Source organism: Somniosus microcephalus, chromosome 17 (genome assembly GCF_052327205.1).
Source record: "Somniosus microcephalus isolate GS21.2 chromosome 17, FLI_Smic_1.0, whole genome shotgun sequence".
Taxonomy (NCBI): domain Eukaryota; kingdom Metazoa; phylum Chordata; class Chondrichthyes; order Squaliformes; family Somniosidae; genus Somniosus; species Somniosus microcephalus.
The window spans coordinates 27791517-27811652 of record NC_141003.1 but is presented as its reverse complement, the minus strand read 5'-3'; the positions used below and the strand labels follow the sequence as shown (position 1 = coordinate 27811652).

General features: G+C 49.4%; 1 long non-coding RNA gene across 2 annotated transcripts; it reads left to right on the top strand.

The window, feature by feature from the left end:
- Window positions 1-5229: 5229 nt before the first annotated feature.
- Window positions 5230-20031, top strand: LOC147105596 (uncharacterized). 2 transcript variants are annotated; one of them, XR_015081649.1, is made up of 2 exons: window positions 5230-5421; window positions 19632-20031. It is a non-coding gene; the product is annotated as an uncharacterized LOC147105596 (long non-coding RNA). The 2 variants fall into 2 exon arrangements; XR_015081650.1 differs by lacking the exon at window positions 5230-5421 and adding an exon at window positions 14962-16931.
- The last annotated feature ends 105 nt before the right edge of the window (window positions 20032-20136 follow it).

Below are 20136 nucleotides of genomic sequence, written 5' to 3'. Positions count from 1 at the left end.
GAGTCAAACTGAAGTTTTAACTATTATGTCCGTTATTTCAGAATTCATAAATGTTGGTGGCTCTCACATAGGATTGCTCACGGAGCTGGAGAAGACTGGAGTACAGTATTATATCTTACACCACACTATACTAGCAGATCCCTCAAGGTGTTGCTCATGGTGAGTCGCAGAATATAAAAATGAAAGTGGTGTCAATAATACAATGTGACAGGGAAAGTGTTACAGGAAGTAAGTGTGACACCCACAGGAAGTCTGCAATACTTCCAATATATTACAGGTAATTACCCTGCCATATTGTTGGTTAGTGATAAAAGAATCAGGGTAGATCTTGATTTTGTGCTGTGATGAAATATATTCCATTCATCACTGCCTGTTTTCTGTGTCTTCTAACTGCCTGCTTTCTGTGTCTTTTCCCTTCCCCCAGTCCTCATGTATTATGCATTGGAATGTGCTGGAACTGGTTGTGTGCAGGGCTCCGCCCATACCTGGCTCCTTTGTAATCTAACTTCAGTCCGGCATCAGCCTCCTGAAGGTAGACATCTCTCTATTTTACGTGTTATGTTCTGAGTTAATAAAAGCCTTACTTTTGTTCTGCTAACTTCGAGTCTCGGAATAATTGAGGCACATCAATTTTATTAACTCAATTTTCAACACTATGGATCAACTCCTGAAACCCGAACGTTTGGATTTGGATCAACATGCTCCGGACGCATCAGCACGCTTCGGACACTGGTTTGACTGTATGGAATTCTTCCTGGACAATTCCGCAGCCGTCAAAGACGCTACGGACACTGCGAAGATGAGACTCGGAATGCTACGGAATTGGGTAAGCCACCGGGTTTACCCCCTCATCCAAGACGCCGATACGTACCTGGCCGCCTGCAACACCTTAAAGGCGCATTACCAGCAGCCTACGAATGAGGTGTATGCTAGGCATCTACTCGCTACTCGCGCACAGCGACCTGGGGAATCGGTGGAGGAGTTCCTAAGCATCCTGAAAAAGCTTGGCAAGGACTGTAAGTGCCGAGATGTAAAAGCCGCAGTGTACACCGACGAGCTTGTTCGCGATGCCTTTATCACAGGCCTCAGCTCCACTCACATCCGGCAAAGACTGCTGGAAAAAACGGGGTTGGACCTGAAACAGGCTGCGGACACCGCGCGGTCCCTGGAGATGGCCCAGAGAAACTCGGACGCCTACTCTTCAGCCCGCGCCGCCCACGCCGCCACGTGTGCGCCGAGGGCGCCGCCATCTTGGAAGGCATCTTCCCCGCCCGGCAGCCCGACACCGGCGGGGCCCAGCTCTCCCCCCAGAAGCCCTACGACAGCCGCGACGCGTCAAGGACCCAACTGCTACTTCTGCGGGCAGCCAAAGCACACCAGAAACCTGTGCCCGGCGAAAGGCACCACCTGCTTTAAGTGCGGTAAGAAGGGGCACTTCGGGAAGGTGTGCAGAGGGAACCCCGCCGGAAAACCAACCGCCGGAAAACCCGCCACCGCCGCGTGTGCGCCGTGGGAGCGGCCACCTTGGACGCCATCTTGCCCGACCTCGTGGGGTCCGCCATCTTATGAGCAGACAGCGTGGACGCCATCTTGTCTCGATCAGGGCCCTACAGTGGCATCGGTCACAGTGGACCAGACCAGGCCGCATCCGCTATCCAAATCAATGGTGGACATCGAGGTAAACGGGTGCCGGGTTAAATGCTTAATTGACAGTGGAAGCACGGAGAGTTTTATCCACCCTGAACTGGCACAACAACTCTCCCTAAAGGTGGTCCCTGCTCAGGGTACCATCTCTATGGCCGATAAAACCCAGACATCGACCATTCTGGGTTACTGCACGGTACAATTGTGCGTTAACGGAACTGTGTATGATAATTTTAAAGTATTAATCATGAAGAATCTATGTGCGAGCGTGATCTTGGGTTTGGATTTCCAGTGCAACCACCAAAGCATCACGCTCAAGTACGGTGGGTCCCAGCCGCCCCTCACAGTGTGCGGTCTAGCTACCCTGAAGGTAAAGCCGCCTTCGCTATTCGCGAACCTTACCCCTAACTGCCGGCCAATAGCGACCAAAAGCAGGAGGTACAGCTGGGAGGACAGGCGGTTTATCGCGACCGAGGTAGACAGGCTCCTGAAAGAGCGCATTATTGAACACAGCAACAGCCCGTGGCGCGCCCAAGTGGTAGTGGTAAGGGGTAGCGAGAAGAAACGGATGGTGATCGACTATAGTCAAACGATCAACAGGTACACCCTACTAGACGCCTACCCGCTACCCCGCATATCAGAAATGGTGAACCAAATCGCCCAATACCGGGTGTTCTCCACCATCGACCTCAAGTCAGCGTACCACCAGCTCCCTATCAGACCAGAGGACCGCCCGTACACCGCCTTCGAGGCGAACGGACGCCTCTACCAATTCCTCAGAGTCCCCTTTGGGGTGACGAACGGGGTCTCGGTCTTTCAGAGGGAGATGGATCGCATGGTCGATGACCACCACTTGCAGGCAACCTTCCCCTACCTCGACAACGTCACCATCTGCGGTCACAACCAGCAGGATCACGACTCGAACCTCGAGAGGTTCCTGAAAACCGCACAAAAACTCAACCTCACCTATAACGAGGACAAGTGCGTTTTCAACACCACGCGCCTCTGCATACTGGGCAGCGTGGTGGAGAATGGGGAAATCGGACCAGACCCCGACCGATTGCGCCCCCTACGGGAGCTGCCCCTGCCCAACACTCCCAAAGCCCTGAAAAGGTGCCTGGGGTTATTTTCTTACTATTCCCAATGGGTCCCCAACTACTCCGAGAAAGCCCGCCCCCTCTTGAAAGCATCCTCTTTTCCGCTCTCTGCTGAGGCCCACGCCGCCTTCAAAAGCATTAAGCAGGATATTGAGCGGGCCACGCTACAGGCAGTGGACGAGAACACTCCATTTCAAGTGGAAAGTGATGCGTCCGACTTCGCCTTGGCGGCCACCCTCAACCAGGCGGGGCGGCCCGTAGCTTTCTTCTCGAGGACCCTCCAAGGCCCCGAGATCAGACACTCCTCCGTGGAAAAGGAGGCCCAAGCCATCGTGGAGGCAGTGCGCCACTGGCGCCACTACCTAGCCGGCAAACGCTTCACCCTACTTACCGACCAGCGATCGGTAGCGTTTATGTTCAACAATAAACAGAGGGGGAAGATTAAAAATGATAAGATTCTTAGGTGGCGGATCGAGCTCTCCACTTTCGAGTACGACATCATTTACCGGCCAGGGGCCCTTAACGAATCCCCTGACGCCCTCTCACGAGGGATGTGTGCCAGCGCCACCGAGGATCGGCTACAGACCCTCCACAACGACCTCTGCCACCCAGGGGTCACGCGGCTGTTCCACTTCATAAAGTCCCGTAACTTACCCTACTCGATTGAGGAAGTTCGGTCTCTGACCAGGAACTGCCGCACTTGCGCTGAGTGCAAGCCTCGGTTCTACCGCCCAGATAGAGCCCACTTAATCAAAGCTACACGGCCCTTCGAGCGGCTCAGCTTAGATTTCAAGGGCCCCCTCCCGTCCGTCGACCGCAATGTTTACTTCCTGAACATTGTGGACGAATACTCCCGTTTCCCATTCGCCTTCCCCTGCCCAGACATGACCAGCGCCACGGTCATTAAATGCCTCAACAGCCTGTTCTGCCTGTTCGGTATGCCGAGCTATATCCACACGGATAGGGGGGCGTCCTTCATGAGTGAAGAGCTACGCCAGTACATGCTGTCCAAGGGGATCGCCACGAGCCGTACCACCAGCTACAACCCCCGGGGTAACGGCCAGGTGGAGCGAGAGAACGGGACAGTGTGGAAAGCAGTCACTCTAGCTCTAAGGACCAAGGGCCTCCCTATCTCCCGCTGGCAGGAAGTCCTCTCGGATGTGCTCCATTCGATACGGTCGCTATTGTGTACGGCCACTAATACCACGCCTCATGAACGAATGTTTGTCTTTCCCCGGAAATCCACCTCGGGCGTATCCATGCCGTCATGGCTCTCCACCCCAGGTCCGGTACTCGTGCGAAGGCATGTGAGGGGCCACAAGACGGACCCTCTCGTGGAGCCAGTACACCTACTCCACGCCAACCCCCAATACGCATATGTCCGGCACGCCGACGGAAGGGAGGACACCGTGTCCATAAAAGACGTCGCCCCAGCCGGCATCAACAACAACCACGGCAATAGCAGCGACGACGATCACAGGAACCCTTACCCACCCACTATTCTTTCATCACCCCCGGAAGAACATCGACCAACGGCACCCCCACCAACTACCCCTTCAACAACCCCGGCGGCACCCCCGGCAGAGACCCAGGAGGCTACCGGGGACACCCAGCCGACACCCGCGGCACCACAACAGCCACGTCGGTCGCAGAGGACTATCAAACCCCCGAACAGACTAAATCTATAGAAGGGGTGAATGTGATGAAATATATTCCATTCATCACTGCCTGTTTTCTGTGTCTTCTAACTGCCTGCTTTCTGTGTCTTTTCCCTTCCCCCAGTCCTCATGTATTATGCATTGGAATGTGCTGGAACTGGTTGTGTGCAGGGCTCCGCCCATACCTGGCTCCTTTGTAATCTAACTTCAGTCCGGCATCAGCCTCCTGAAGGTAGACATCTCTCTATTTTACGTGTTATGTTCTGAGTTAATAAAAGCCTTACTTTTGTTCTGCTAACTTCGAGTCTCGGAATAATTGAGGCACATCATGTGCAATAGTGTAAAATGGGTGATAGCGAGTCGGCAGCCCGTTTTACATCTCTCGGTACTTTTAGTTCCATTGAAATCTCAGTTTATAATAAGACACCTAGGCCTAGAAATTGGATCACACTACGCTGGTTTTACAGGTGTCAAACGGGCACATAAGGGCCCAATGTAGTGAGCAGCATTAACGCCACCCACCATATTGGTAAGGGATCCTGTATCAGCATCCAGGGCGCGCACCTTTGCATATACAAATAGAGGGCCTAACGCTTGTTTGATGCCCCCTTTGCAATATTCATTGACGACTGGCTGCAGCATGCAGTGGTCTGTATTCTCAGGTGCTTGGCAACCCAACCCAGCGATCCTTAAAGGTAAGTTTTAATTATTAACTTACGTTATTGTGGAAGCAGGGGGGACCAAGCGTGCGTGCGCCCCCCGGCTCCACATTAAGTTCGCCCACTGCTCGCCCCTCCCGGACACTCCCTATGACTTCGGCCAGTGTCTGAGCCGGGCGCCCTCGGTGCCTCTCCGGACCGGCGAGCTGCCTCTTGGTGCCGTGACTCGCTCCCCCGGGGCAACAAACAAATCGGACCCGTGTCCTGCCGCCAGCCTCACTGGGGCACGCGTCGCTTGTGCAGCACGGAGATCGGTGCCGACTCGGGCACCATCCAATTTCTCGGCCCTGAATAAAACCAGGTGTAAGTTTGTTTTAATGAACTGCAGCAAGGGGTTTAGGGAGGGATGGTACGAATTAGCATCGCCGGTGCTGAGCTGAAGTACACACTGGGAATTCGGGTGCAGAGATCAACACCATCCACATGATTTTTCAGTCGTTAAAGGGATGGACATTTCTACACGCTATACTGACCTCCATACGTGAATTCCCAAAATGTGCCCCCGTTGTGCGATGCTGTGTGCCAGGAATGCTAATTTATGAAATCTATCCATAATTCATTTGAAAATGATATTCCATCACTGGATATTAGGAATGAAGCGAGCACTGACTTGAAGTATACAATGCAGCCAGTATGCTTGTTAATTACTAAATGCAGCAAGTAAGTGAATTAATTATGAAATTCCAGCAGTGATTTATTAATTATGTATTTCAATATGCTAATGGCGTTTAGAGTGTAATATAATTCATTATTAAACATTTTATTGTAAAATGCAGAACTCTGAAGCAACACACGTCAGTCTCACAAGTATTGTGGCAAAATGGAGTTCTGAAGTAAAAGGAAATCCTATTGTTTGCATCCATTAGTGTAACAAGAAGGCACGTGATGTAAATAATTTTAAAGGACCCCCCCAAGGCAGAGGCTGAGAGTAATGACTGGTAGACTTGGGAAAGGTTAGAGTGGGAGTTTGGTCGGACTCGGGAAGTGCAGTACCTGACAAAAAAGTGGGAATACTCATTTTGGGGCATTATGGAACTATTGAAACCTTGGGAACGGATTAGAGTGGTGAAAGAGGGTAAAAGCAGAAAGGGATTGAGTAAAGTAGATGAGTCACTTTGGGCGTTAAGAGAATTGAAGCCTTGGAGTTGGAACAAACTTTAAGGATGGAGTTGGCCTGAGAGGGAGCTGGGAGAGCCTAGAAATAGTTGTGCATGTGTTGGGTAGGCCACGCAGTGACTACTGAGAAGTATAGTCTGGGGCGTGGGACATAGTTAACATATGAAAAGCTAGAATGGCCCACTGAAGGGCCGGCACGGATGTTGCTGAGCACTGAGGTTACGTGCGAACAGAGGCCAAAAATGTATTGGTTGGGAAAGCTCAGCAGAGGAAAGCAAGTTCCAGGAAAGGAGCATAACTCACACCCCAGACCTATCAGAGAGGATAGGCTCGTGGGAGCAAACCTTAATGAAGAGATTTCCAACAGTATATTGGTAATTCTATGACAAAAGCAAAATACTGTGGATGCTGGAAATCTGAAATAAAAACAGAAAATGCTGGAAATACTCAGCAGGTCAGGCAGCATCTGTGGAGAGAGAAACAGAGTTAACGTTTCAGGTCGATGACCCTTCGTCAGAACTGTGGGTAAGTTTAAATATTTTTTTGTGAACTATTTGTTTTGAACTCTGAACTTCCAGTGAAAATGGAGAGAGCTATTTTAGATGAATGTGTTAAGTATTTGCAGTTTCAGCATCTGTGTGTTTGTTCTGTTATAGATTTTCTTTTCAATGTGTTTACAGTCTTGAATGTTGTCACCTCCCAAATCCCTGCCCGTCTTTCCCACAATTCCATGTTTGAATCTCTCCAATCAGGTTTCCACCCCATCACAGCACCAAAACAGCCCTAATTAACAGCCTCAGTTGCGAGGGAGGGATCGTGGGAGGGGGGCCGGAGGATCGTGGCCGGCCTCATCATCATCGTTGAGGGTGGGGAGGCCTGGGGGTGGAGGGGGGAGGCCTGGGGAGGGTGATTGGAGGCCTCGTGGTGGGGTCTCCGATCGCGGGGGGGTGGGTTAGGCAGGGACCCTGGATCCAGGAGGTAGGTATAAAGCCACTTATATCCTGGATGCAGCAGTCCCCGCCTCGGTTTAATTGCCGGGTTTCAAGAATTGTGTGAAATGCGTCCACAGGCAGTTAAACACAAAATGGAGGGGAAAATAGAGGCTCCCAGTTTCATTACAATATTTAAATTATGGTAATGCCCCCTGGCAGCTGGTTGGTCACCCACCCCCTGTCCCGCCATGACCCGCCTCTGGGGAAACCGGAAGTGGGCGGGTTGGAGGCGGGATCAGGTCGGGATTCACATTTTTTACACATGAACTGCCCCCACGCTCCAAACCGACCCGTTTTTTGATGGGAAAATTTTGGCCATGAGGTCAGTTTATGACACCCATCTATACCTTTCCATCACCTATTTCGACCCTTCCATTGCCTCTGTGTTGTCAGACTGCTTGTTTGATATCCAGTCTTGGATGAGCTGCAGTTTCCTCCAGTTAAACATTGGGAAGTCCGAAGCCTTGTCTTTTGAACACCACCACAAACTGCTACTCTTGCCAGCAACTCAACCCCTTTATCCAGTCACTGTCTCAGGCTGAACCAGACTGTTTTCAATCTTGGCATCCTATTCGACCTCAAGTTGAACTTCTGACCCCATATCTGCTCCATCACTAAGACCGCCTAATAAATAAGATTGGTGACATTTGGTTGGTGTGGCCAATCAGGCTTTGGTATCTGGTGATTACCCTGGCATGCCTCTTTCATGCAGTACCATTAAAGGCATGGTGTTTTGTGATTGCAGCAGTTCTGAAGAACCACCAGCATAATGGTTAGTAAAGCCTTCAAATACATACGACCATACAAAATTGATGGGCAGGGAAAGACCACCTGGTTCATCAAGCCTGCCCCATATCTGTGCCATCAGGCCTGCAGACACAATCTACCATTAGAACTGGAACCTCCAGCTGCACTAATCATTTGTCAAAGCAAGGTGTATTCACCTCTTGCCAGGAGGTGGGTCCATAACCCCTCTCGTGCAGCCTGAGCTGCCTGGCATCCTTTCATTGGTTCTTTTCTTCGTCTAAGCACCTGAGATAGACCGATTTCCATTGGTGAAACCCATTTGGTGCCAGCAATCGTTTGGGGGCAGACCATTTAAAAAAAAAAAAAACATTTGAAACAAAGGCTCACAAGAATCTGCATGCCAGCAGAGAAAAAAAACCAAAAGAAGCAAAATGGACCAGAAATAGCCTAAAAACCTAGGCCCCATCAGCTCTCGCGGGTGGACACAGAAGATCTTACGGAACTATTTGAATATAAGCATGGTGTTCTCCTGGTGTCCTGGCCATTATTTATCATATATACTTATGACTTATTAAGTGCTAGCCAAATATAAGAATGAACTATGATGTGCAAATTGGTCTTTCTGTCTGTCGACCCTAATGTGCAGTAATATAATAGCAGTAAATGTTTATACAGTATTAACAAAAACAGAGCTCATTTTCTTTCTTTTTTGGTCTTGGGACAGCTGTACATGGGGAAATAAGGAATGTAAAGAAAAATGCAAAGATTGTGCTAATGGTTTTTATGCAGATAATTTAGACTGATTGCTATGTGATTGTTTGCTTTTGGAAAACCAGCCTTTCAAATTCCCCCTCCTCCCCTGAGACCCTTAGCAATGCTGGCCCCCCATGGATGTAAAGTCCCCCCCCCCCCACAACCAGTGTTGCTGTGGTGCAAATGACAGTGAATAAGGTGCATGAAGTATTTCCCACATTTACATATTATGTGGCTGTCCCACGTCTAGCAGAATTTCTGACATGAACCTTACTGGGTCTTGCCCCAAATTCTACCCTTACCCAATCAGATAACTGCATTTTTTGCCCCCCTCCCCCCAGAATCTTGGGCTGGAATTTTCCCGTTGCCGAGCGTGCGGGTTTGGGGGCGGGTCGGCAGTAAAACTCCTGGAAACATCGAGCCCATCAGGAACCCGCCGTCGTCCCGTCTAGCGCATTTAACTCAGGCGGCTTTGAAGGCATGACACGGACCCGATCAGCAGAGGTGGGTGACCTCATTGAAATCATTAAGTGCTTGTTGAGAGACCCTTAAGAGTGATTTTAATGCCAGCTTTTGACTTTAACTGCAGGAGCACGGGATTCAGGAAGGTCGGGTACCTCGTCTGAAGGGGAGGCGGAAGCTCAGTGGCCATTGGCGAGTTCATTCACTGAGAGCTGGGAAAAGCACATAAACACTGCAATATTACACCTCATCACTTACCTCATGGAAAGGCTCTTTCTCACTCCACTTTGTCCACAGATTTGGGTATCAGCAGTTTGCAGGTCATTTCTGAAACCTTGAAAGCCATTCTCACCACATTGCTGCTCACTATCACAACATTGAAGGATTGGCCCTCTGATCTCCACTTTACCTGCCATCTACTACATCAGCATGGATGCCAATTATACTGTTTCACCCTGGTCCTCAGAATCGGACCAAGATGAACGCCAGCATCAACAACACCAGCCACACCAGCAGCAGCAGCCTTCTCCTCAACGACCTAATGCTCCAAAGGAGAGATTGGGTCAGCACAGGGCTGCACTGCGCCAGAGGCGACACCCTCAACACAGGGTATACAGGCAGAGGATGAGCTTCCTCAACATGACTGAGCAGCAGTGCTTCAGGAGGCTCAGGCTATCACGCCAGGTCGTCGCAGACATTTGTAGCTTGCTGGAACAAGACCTGCAGCCCAGAGGACCTGGTGGACACGCCTTACCAGTGGCTGTCAAAGTCACCAGCGCCCTCAACTTCTTCGCCTCCAGCTCCTTCCAGGGATCTGCAGCAGACATTTGTGGTACCTCGCAGTCGGCCGCACACAGATGCATCACACGGGTCACCAATGCCATGTTTCACAAGTCAGCCAATTATATCAACTTTGCCACTGATGAAGCCAGTGTTGCTGAGCGGGCACTTGGCTTTGCGGCTCTGGCTGACTTCCCACACGTGCAGGGCACCAACGACTACACACATGTGGCCATCAGAGTACCCCATCATCACCCAGGAGTGTTTGTCAACCGCAAGGGCTTCCATCCCCCTCAACGTGCAGCTCGTCTGTAACCATAAAAAGATCATCATGCATGTGTGCGCCAGATTCCCTGGCAGCTGTCATGATTCTTTCATTCTGCGCCAGTCCACTCCCTCAGCTCTTGGCACCCCCAAACAGACTTACCGGCTGGCTGCTTGGAGACAAGGGCTATCCACTGAAGACGTGGCACATGACACCCTTGAGGACGCCAAGTACTGAGGCTGAGGAGCTTGATAATGAGAGCCACATCTCCACCAGATGTGTCATAGAGCAAACAATGGGCATGCTGAAAATGCGCTTCAGATGACTAGACATATCTGGAAGAGCCCTTCAGTATACACCAGCCAGGGTCTTCAGAACCATCATCGTTTGTATGCGCTGCACAATATAGCGCAGCAACGAGGACTGGAGCTGCAGGAGGAGCAAGGCACTGAGCGTACAGCCTCTTCAGAGGAGGAGGAGGAGCAGATGGAAGATGAGGAGGAGGAGGATGAACATTTGAGGTGGAAATGGCACCAGCAGCAGCGCCATTGCTGCTCGGGTGGCCCGGGATGGCCAGATTTCATGGCCAAATTTACTTAACTTGCTCCAATGCAGCCACATGGCTGGCACATGCTGTACTAAGATCCCCCACCCCCCAGCAATAACACCATAGAGCATCCCTACAATGACCAACCCATTCCTTTCACCCAAACCCCCAGTGCTCAAGGTCACGTAATGTCTCACCATTCACTCCAAGTGACAAAGCCACTTCCAAGGTAGCAGGCAAAAATGGACAAGACCAGAAAGTAGTGCACGGAAAAACATTTATGTGTGTCATCAAAATAACTGAAACTTAACGCTAACATTTTCTGATATACCCAAGTGCATCTACTTTTGTGTCTTTTTTCTTTTCCGAGTGCTTCTACGAGGTGCTACCCCTGTGGCTTCAGCAGAGGTAGAGGCAGGCTGCTCACTTCCCTGCTGCGACTCGTTAGACACTCTTGGCGGACGTCCTCTGGGCTTTGGAGCCTGTGAGGGCCCCGCCAAAGTCGGCTCCTCCTGCAACTGTGCAAGGCAGACTCGGCCATCGGGATCCAAGGAAGCATCTGGGGCTCTGACTGAGGGTGAGTGCAAAGTTCTCCTCACTAACATCTGGGGACTTGTGTCAAAATTGGGAGAGCTGTCACACAGACTAGTCAAGCAACATGAACTCTCATGGCTTCAGGTCAAGCATGGGCAAGGAAACCTCCTGCTGATTACCACCTACTGCCTCCCTCAGCTGATGAATCAGTACTCCTCCATGTGGAACACCACTTGGAAGAAGCATTGAGGGTAGTAAGGGCATAGAGTGTACTCTGGGTGAGAGAACCAACATGAGGGAAAAACCTGCTTGACCTCGTCCTCACCAATCTACCTGTCGTAGATGCATCTGTCCATGACGGCATTGGTAGCAGTGACCACCGCACAGTCCTTGTGGGGAAGAAGACCCGTCGTCACACTGAGGACACCCTCCATCGTGTTGTGTGGCACTACCACTGTGCTAAATGGCAGAGATTCAGAACAGATCTAGCAGCTCAAAACTGGGCATCCATGAGGCACTGTGGGCCATCAGCAGCAGCAGAATTGTACTCCACCACAATCTGTAACCTCATGGCCCGGCATATCCCTCACTCTACCATTACCATCAAGCCAGGGGACAACCCTGGTTCAATGAGGAGTGCAGAGGAGCATGCCAAGAGCAGCACCAGGCATAACTGAAAATGAGGTGCCAACCTGGGGAAGTGGCAACACAGGATCACATGCATGCTAAACAGCGAAAGCAGCATGTTATAGACAGAGCTAAGTGATCCCACAATCAACGGATCAGATCAAAGCTCTGCAGTCCTGCCACATCCAGTAGTGAATGGTGGTGGACCATTAAACAACTAACGGGAGGAGGCTCTATGATATCCCCATCCTCAATCATGGTGGAGCCCAAAACGTGAGTGCACAAGACAAGGCTGAAGCGTTTGCAACAATCTTCAGCCAGAAGTGCTGAGTGGATGATCCATATCGACCTACTCCTGAGGTCCCCACCATCACAGAAGCCAGTCTTCAGCCAATTCGATTCACTCCACGTGATATCAAGAAACGGCTGAGCGCACTGGATACAGCAAAGACTGTGGGCCCCGACAACATTCCGGCTGTCGTGCTGAAGACTTGTGCTCCAGAATTAGCCGTGCCTTTAGCCAAGCTGTTCTAGTACAGCTACAACACTGGCATCTATCCGACAATGTAGAAAACTACCCAGGTATGTCCTGTCCACAAAAAGCAGGACAAATCCAATCCGACCAACTACCGCCCCATCAGTCTACTCTCAATCATCAGCAAAGTGATGAAAGGTGTCATCGACAGTGCTACAAGCAGCACTTACTCACCAATAGCCTGCTCACCGATGCTCAGTTTGGGTTCCGCCAGGACCATTCAGCTCCAGACCTCATTACAGCCTTGGTCCAAACATGGACAAAAGAGCTGAATTCCAGAGGTGAGGTGAGAGTGACTGCCCTTGACATCAAGGCAGCATTTGACCAAGTGTGGCATCAAGAGGCCTTAGTAAAACTGAAGTCAATGGGAATCGGGGGGAAAACTCTCCACTGGCTGGAGTCATACCTAGCAGAAAGGAAGATGGTTGTGGTTGTTGGAGGTCAATCATCTCAGCCCCAGGACATCGCTGCAGGAGTTCCTCAGGGCAGTGTCTCCGGCAGCACCTCCCAAACCCGCGACCTCTACCACCTAGAAGGACAAGGGCAGCAGGCGCATGGGAACACAACCACCTGCAAGTTCCCCTCCAAGTCGCACACCATCCTGACTTGGAAATATATCGCCGTTCCTTCATCGTCGCTGGGTCAAAATCCTGGAACTCCCTCCCTAACAGCACTCTGGGAGTACCTTCACCACACGGACTGCAGCAGTTTAAGAAGGTGGCTCACCACCACCTTCTCAAGGGCAAATAGGGATGGGCACTAAATTCTGGCCTTGCTAGCGATGCCCACATCCCAGGAACGAATAAAAAAATGATGGCATTTCACTCGCTGCTGACATCAGTCACCATATGAGTGACTGTTGTATGCCACGTGGCTTCATGAGATGTGATTCTGTCACCAGGTTGCTGGGATGTCCCCCTTGCTCTGTGTCCCACCCCCAGCATCTCTCCAACTCCTGAGATCTCCAGAGCCCCCTCCTCTGCTGGTGTTAGTTGGGTGAAGACTGGAGAGCCACCTCCGGTTCTCTGTCTCTCCCGTGTGTTCTGGGCTCTTTCCTCCTGCAAGGAGGGAAAGAAGAGAAGTTTGAGTGAGGGTGATGGAATTAGTGTAAGGAATGGATAGGTTACATCTGTAGAGGGAGACTATGAGGGTGTGGGGTGCCAATGCCAAATGGCCTCCTCCTGTGGTGTTACTTGCTATGATTGCATTAGGATGAGGGTGAGTGTGAGGGGTGGTTAGTCAGATGGGAATGTGAGTATGTACACAGAGGGGGTATGTTGGTGTAAGGAATTATGTGCAGGAGTAGGCTTAGGAAGGCAGAATGATGGGGATGTGGTGACAGGCACATCAGGATGAGGGTGGGTGTGGCATTGCACTCACCTTTCCTGACCTCATGAGATCATTGAATCATTTCCTGCACTGGATCCAGGTCCTCCTGACCACATTCCCTGCTGCTGACCTCCTCAGCTATATCCAGCCAGGCTCGTTTGGTCTCTTGTGGCGGTCTCCTTCGCCTGTCATCAGCAAAGAGGACCTCCCTGCGTGCTCTGACTGCCTCCACCAGAGTATGCAGGGATGAGTCTGTAAAACATGGTGCAGCCCTCTGCCTTTGGCTATCCATCCTTGCTACTTTATAACAGTACTCAGGCCTTTGAATGTCAGGTTCCACCCTCCTCTGGCAATCTTCAAATGAGTTGAGCGCAAGGCTGCTTTAAATATTGGCACTGCAAATGAGTCATCGATGACGTCATCGGACCCGCACCATTTAATAGCGCTGGGAAACGCACATGTGTCTTTCAATTGGGGCCATTAAGTTAAAGTCGCTCTGAACAAAGCGCTGCTCAGAACATCACGTTCCCGACGTGCTACACGGCCTGCACGCACCCGACCCGACTCCAAGGTAAAAATTCCGGCCATAGGGTTAATACTTCTGACATTGATTAATAGGAAAGCAGTTTTGCTCCCCACTTGCTGTAGAATACTGCAGTCTAGTGCCACAAGTATTTCTACCAGTATCACTGTCTCTCCACATTTTTTGACATAGGTTTAAACACAGTGTTAAGCATTTACCGTAGGAACATAGGAATCGCTTGACGAAAAAAGACCACGGTCCATCTAGTTCGCCTGCTACCATCCTGGTCATTGCAATCTATAACAACAATGGAGTTCGTTGATGAATTTTTTTTGGTAACGTCCCTGTGAAGCAGCTTGGGGCATTTTACTGTGTTAAAGGTGCTATATAAATGCAAGTTGTTGTTGTTGTAATTAAAGCAATCAATCTCTATCAATTAGTCTACAACAGATACAGACATGAAGCAAGGAAAAAAAAACCAGTGATGGAGAGCTTTGGGAACCATAGGCCCAAAGTCACCTGTTCCCCCCCCAAGCATGTTAGACTTACCACGTGTCTCAAATTACTCATATACCGTATCCCAAAATGTTATTTTCTGACCACCATGTGGGAGGCCTCTCACGCCATTTTCCTCTGGGGCAGTGTTCGAGCGGAAAATCCAAGCTGTGATCCATCAAACAATCCTCGCTGTTAAATTGAAAGCTTGGTTAGTGAAGGAGGATGAATGGACTTGATAACAGGGAACAAACGGCAGTTAAAATGGTCATATCTTTAATCAGCAGTAATTATATAACCATATAATCACAGAGATCAGTGCTGGAAGCCCTGTTCATTTATCAATGATCTTGTTGCAGTTACTATATGTAGGATACTTAATTTTTCGGATGATGTGTGGGAAAGCAGAATGTTTTGAGAAAAGGAATCAAATTCAAAGAATTCAACAGACATTTAGTGACAGATAATGGGATATGAGAAAAGGGGTTATCCTCTATGTGTACCTGATAGGCACAGCACACCTGAGGTGTCTGCCCCTGTGGCTGCTGCCATTTGTCCTCCCAAGGGTCATTTGCACTGTCCTAGCTGACTCCAGGTGCAGGCCTGTCTCCTGCTGGGACACGGCCCCTGTACGACGGGGAAGAAATGTGAGTGCAGCTGCTGGCCTGGCTCTGGGCCATTGAGACTGGGGGGTTTCTGGCTGCTGCCAGAGGACAGTAGCTTGAAGATCCCAAGTGCTTGACATTCTCCTGGAGGGTGGTTGTTAACTGCAGGTTTGGTACTTGCCTGACACTTCGCCAGCCCTCCCCCACGCCCCCCTGGACCCTCCAATCCACAGGACTATGGAGGCACCTTTTTACAGACAACCCTCTGCTGCGCACCCAACAGACATGGTCCCTGGAAGATAAGTCAGGAGGCTGGGAATGTCCCCTTCCATCTCATAGGTACTGCGAACATGTACCTACTGCAGTGCAGGCCAACTTACACTTGTTGGGGAAGCTCCAGGAACTCTTGGGCCAGCATAAAGGAGAAGGGGACCTGATGTAATGGGTCTTCACCCCTATTTTTGCCTCTTCCCTGTATATAGGGAACTTTGATTCCCCAGGCACAGGGCACAGAATAATCTACCTTGTAATTTAATGCACATTGATGACTAGGTTGATAATATATTCAATGGTGAATCAACATGATCCAAGCTTTTAATACAATCAAGGGAATCACTAAGGCAGATGTATAGGCGTATTTTGTGTGGGAGGAGAATGATTATAAGTTAGTCATTGGGGTGGATTATCTGACCAGGCCTCTAAACAAGCATTAGTCGAACGATGTGTAATGAGCACCCGTCTGACTGTTAGTGCGCTGAACTTGGCTGATTGTGTAGAGTTAGCTTCATTTACATAGTGAGGGAAAGCGCCTGGCCCATAGTGGGGCTGGCATTGGGGGCTCGCTGGAAGAAGGCAGGAGATTGTGCCGAAGCAGACCCTAAAGGGCTGCCATTAAGGGGGGCATGGACAATTGTGGTTCTTTAAAAGTAAATGGTCACATAAGAAATGTTGGTCGCAATTGCAAAGGCTGCTGGTATTTTCAACGTGTATTTCAGCCTTTTCAAAGGGTTGTTTGGGCAGCAAAACCCAATATTTGGCAGAATCAATGTGGGGCCAGGAAATGGAGTCTGGCTAAGTGATGGAGCGCCACAACACTCCAAATGCCTGGTTGATGGCTGGCAATGAGAAGCTGGCACAAAGAGGTGGAAGCGAGCATTCTGCAGCAGATTGTGTGACATTCTTTAGTGGCAATTGTCCAAGTGGGTGAACTGAAAAATGCATCAAATGCTGCACCACTTACCAGCCTGAGAGTGAACTGAACCCGACATTGTTAATGCCTGCAGGACTGACACAGAATGGCTCACCAGGCTACTGCGTACGGGCACCAGGTGGAACACACCCTCCTCCCTTGGTTCCTCATGATTTCAAACTGGCATTTCCAAGAGGCATGAGCGCCAATCTAGAAAGCTAGCAGAAGCCTGACCAAGAGCCTCAAGAAAAAGTTGACACAGCCAACAAAAGGCTGAGAACTCGGGAGCAGCCCTAAACAGGAGGCTCTGACAGGTGAAACTAGTTATGTGGGCTTTGTAACTTAAGCTGTAAGTGTACACAACTTTCCTTCATTGTATTCCAGGGAATTAAAACATAAATAATCCAAATGTTGTAGGTACAAAGTTGGTGGTGCAACCTTAAGGGCATACACCCTTGAAAAATGTTAAATGTTTACATGGAAAATGGTGCATTCTGGTTCATTTTAATCCGTTTTATACTTCACAATTGATGGGTTTTTTAATCTTAAGAAAAAGGAAAATAAGTGATATTTGGATTTTTAATAAACCAACCAGTCCATCACAAAGGTTACCTCGACATTCACTCCCTCCCCTGTTCAGAGGGACACTGTAACTCATTCAACTCTTTCACAGAGAACTTCTTTCATCTTCTAACCCTCCCATTCACACTGGCACTCTTCTCTCGCTACCAACGTTCAACACATTTCTCTCCTCCAGCCCAGTTCAAATTGGCACTCTTCTTACACTGTAGATGAGGCTGGCACTTGCTTCCCCACTTCAGCCCCCAGTTTGTGCTGGCATTCTTCCTCTCTACACTCTCACACTTAGAGCTGGCACACTCCTTCCTCCCTCACCCCCGCAGCACTACTCCTAGCTTTGGCCCCCTTCCCTCGCTCCTTCATTGCCATCCAGTTTCCCCCTTCCTGCATCCCTTATCAGAAATTTTCCCCCTAAGCACTACATTACCCCAGTACTGTTGCTCCTAATGAACCAGCCCCTCTCCCAGCACCATCCCCAGTGCTCTGCATTAATGGATCAGCCCCTCTCCCAGCACCACCCCAAGTGCTGGGCATTAATGGATCAGCCCCTCTCCCAGCACTACAATAATGGGATGGGACCTCTCCCATTGCTGCACCACAGGTACTGCTGCTAATAGAAGGGACTCTTGCCTCTGCATACTGTAGGTGGGGACTTCTGTTCCAACAAGAGCTCCGGCCTGCAGTACGCAGAGGCAGGTATCCCTTCCGCTAACAGCATTGGGAATCTACGCTGAGAAGTGGAGGGGCCAACACTGAGGGGAGAAGCATATCCGGCCATTCTCAGCGGCTGCTGAGTGACACTTCTCCTCTCCTGAAATCCAAAGTGGATATACAGGGACAGAGTAATGCACGGGCCTATCCAAATATGCGGCCCCCAAAACTTGCCATAACACAGATAAACTGCAGACAAATGCTGAATCATAATATCCCAACATTCAAAGATACTGTCAGAAGGGGTGAGGCAGAGCTGGCAGATTTGTTACAATATAAATACTGACACTCGCCGTTACAGTTTGCGTTTGTGTTTTAATGGATCGGGGGGGGGGGGGGTTGGAGAAGGGGTTGTATGGTGTTGCGGAAAGGTCACTAAAATTCATGGTGCCCAGGGCCCCCCAAGAGTTCTTAATCTGGCTGTGTGGATATATGGCGTGTACACTCCTATGTACAGCTAGAAGTTCAGTTCCCTGCGCTACTGGTTTGCGCGGAGTCCAGGGAGCGGTCACCGTGCTGGGACTGCAGTATTGGCCCTAGCGTCGTACACACCCTCCCTTTGGGTTGGAGAACTAATAGAGAACATTGGGGGGAAGAAGCCTCCCTTCGAGAAATTGTTTTGCAATCCACAAAGAGTTTCAACATCTTTGAATGACTCAACTCTTACAAGCTTAACTTACTTGATTTACTGAAATCATTATCATTCCTATGGAATTTGTTCCAAATATGTCCCATTTTTTGCGTCCCGCAAATGTCACATGCCAAAGCACTTTGCCCTTGCACATTCTTTGCAGTTAGAGCCTGGCATTAGCACCCTCGGCTTTTGCAGCATCTTTAATTGCTTCTAAAGGGGATGCAAAAGAAAGGTCAAATTTAGTCAAACAAATGGAAAGTTTATGATGCTAAGTCAGCTGTAATTTATACAGCAGTTTCACAATTTGTTTATTGCAGTTGGAAGAATTTGTATGTGTAGATGATTTAGGGCCAGTAAAAATAAAATATTTCCATTGGGCTTTACGACTCGTCCCATTTCTCCTGTCCATTCGACTCCGAACCAGTAAAGAGAAACACAACACACAGTAAAATTAGCAATTCTCTAATCAGAGCTGCATGAACACAGATCTCTGTGTACCTAACCCATTCCCACTCAAACTGGCCTTTAGCTGGCTGTGAATTCGATTTGAGAATACACTAAATCTTGTTATAATGTGGTGGTTGGGAGTCGGCCAAATCCTGCGTTAATACAAGGGATACGTTGTAACAAAAGTCTTGGGGGGGATGGTGGGGGGTGGTGGGAGGGTCGGGAATGGCATTAAGGTATTAAAGGAGGTGGGAGTAGTGTCTCAATAATGTCTTGTCTGTGGAGTCGGGGAAAAAGCCTGATCCCGCTCTCCCTTTCATTTGACTACTGCTCCAGTGTTTGCATTCCTGGTTTGTACTAACTGCTGCTGCTTTCTGTCCCTCTACATTGCTGCATCTGTTGTGTTTTTGTGTTGATTGGATACATAGTGCATTAGCTATTGGGTTTGTATTTTCGAAGCAACAAATCTGAATATACTCGCAAACCTCTTAAAACAAGAAGGCGATTTTGTGCCAACATTTTGAGTGGCTGGGCTCCATATAAAAGCAAAGGATGGGTCTCTGCCAATCAGCCGAATGATTATGTGCAAGATGTCTTCAGCAGCAGACGTCATTTTAATATATGGAACTCTTAATCTTGGCAGGTAATGCCAGGATATAATGAATAAAGTCAGGAATCAGAAGATGGGCCAGTGCAGGAGAGCACAATAACTAAGGAACAGCTGTAGTAGCGATTCTGAACAATCGTATGTGGAGTAGGATGAGCGGACTTATCACTGAGGGCATCTAGATCTCAACAGAATGTACACAAGAGACGACAGCAACACATCAAATAAGTCAGCTGGGGTATCGGTGTCAGCTTGGTTTAGTGTTCAACAGGGATGAGTAGTGAGTAAAATTCAGTACTGGGCCTAATTCACATAAACAATGGTGGCACTCATACACAAAGGAATAAAAGTATCTCTCTGAATGTGTGTCTTAATGTTGTGGTAACCTGCAGCTATTTGTGATGACAGAAATAAAGGGTTTTTAATTTTAACTACCCATTTAGAGAGTGGGATCTGATGGCTTCTGGTCTAGTGTCAGAGTATCCAATCCCAGATAGTCCCATGGTGGAGTTTGCTCCCGATTGGGATCTGTATTACATGG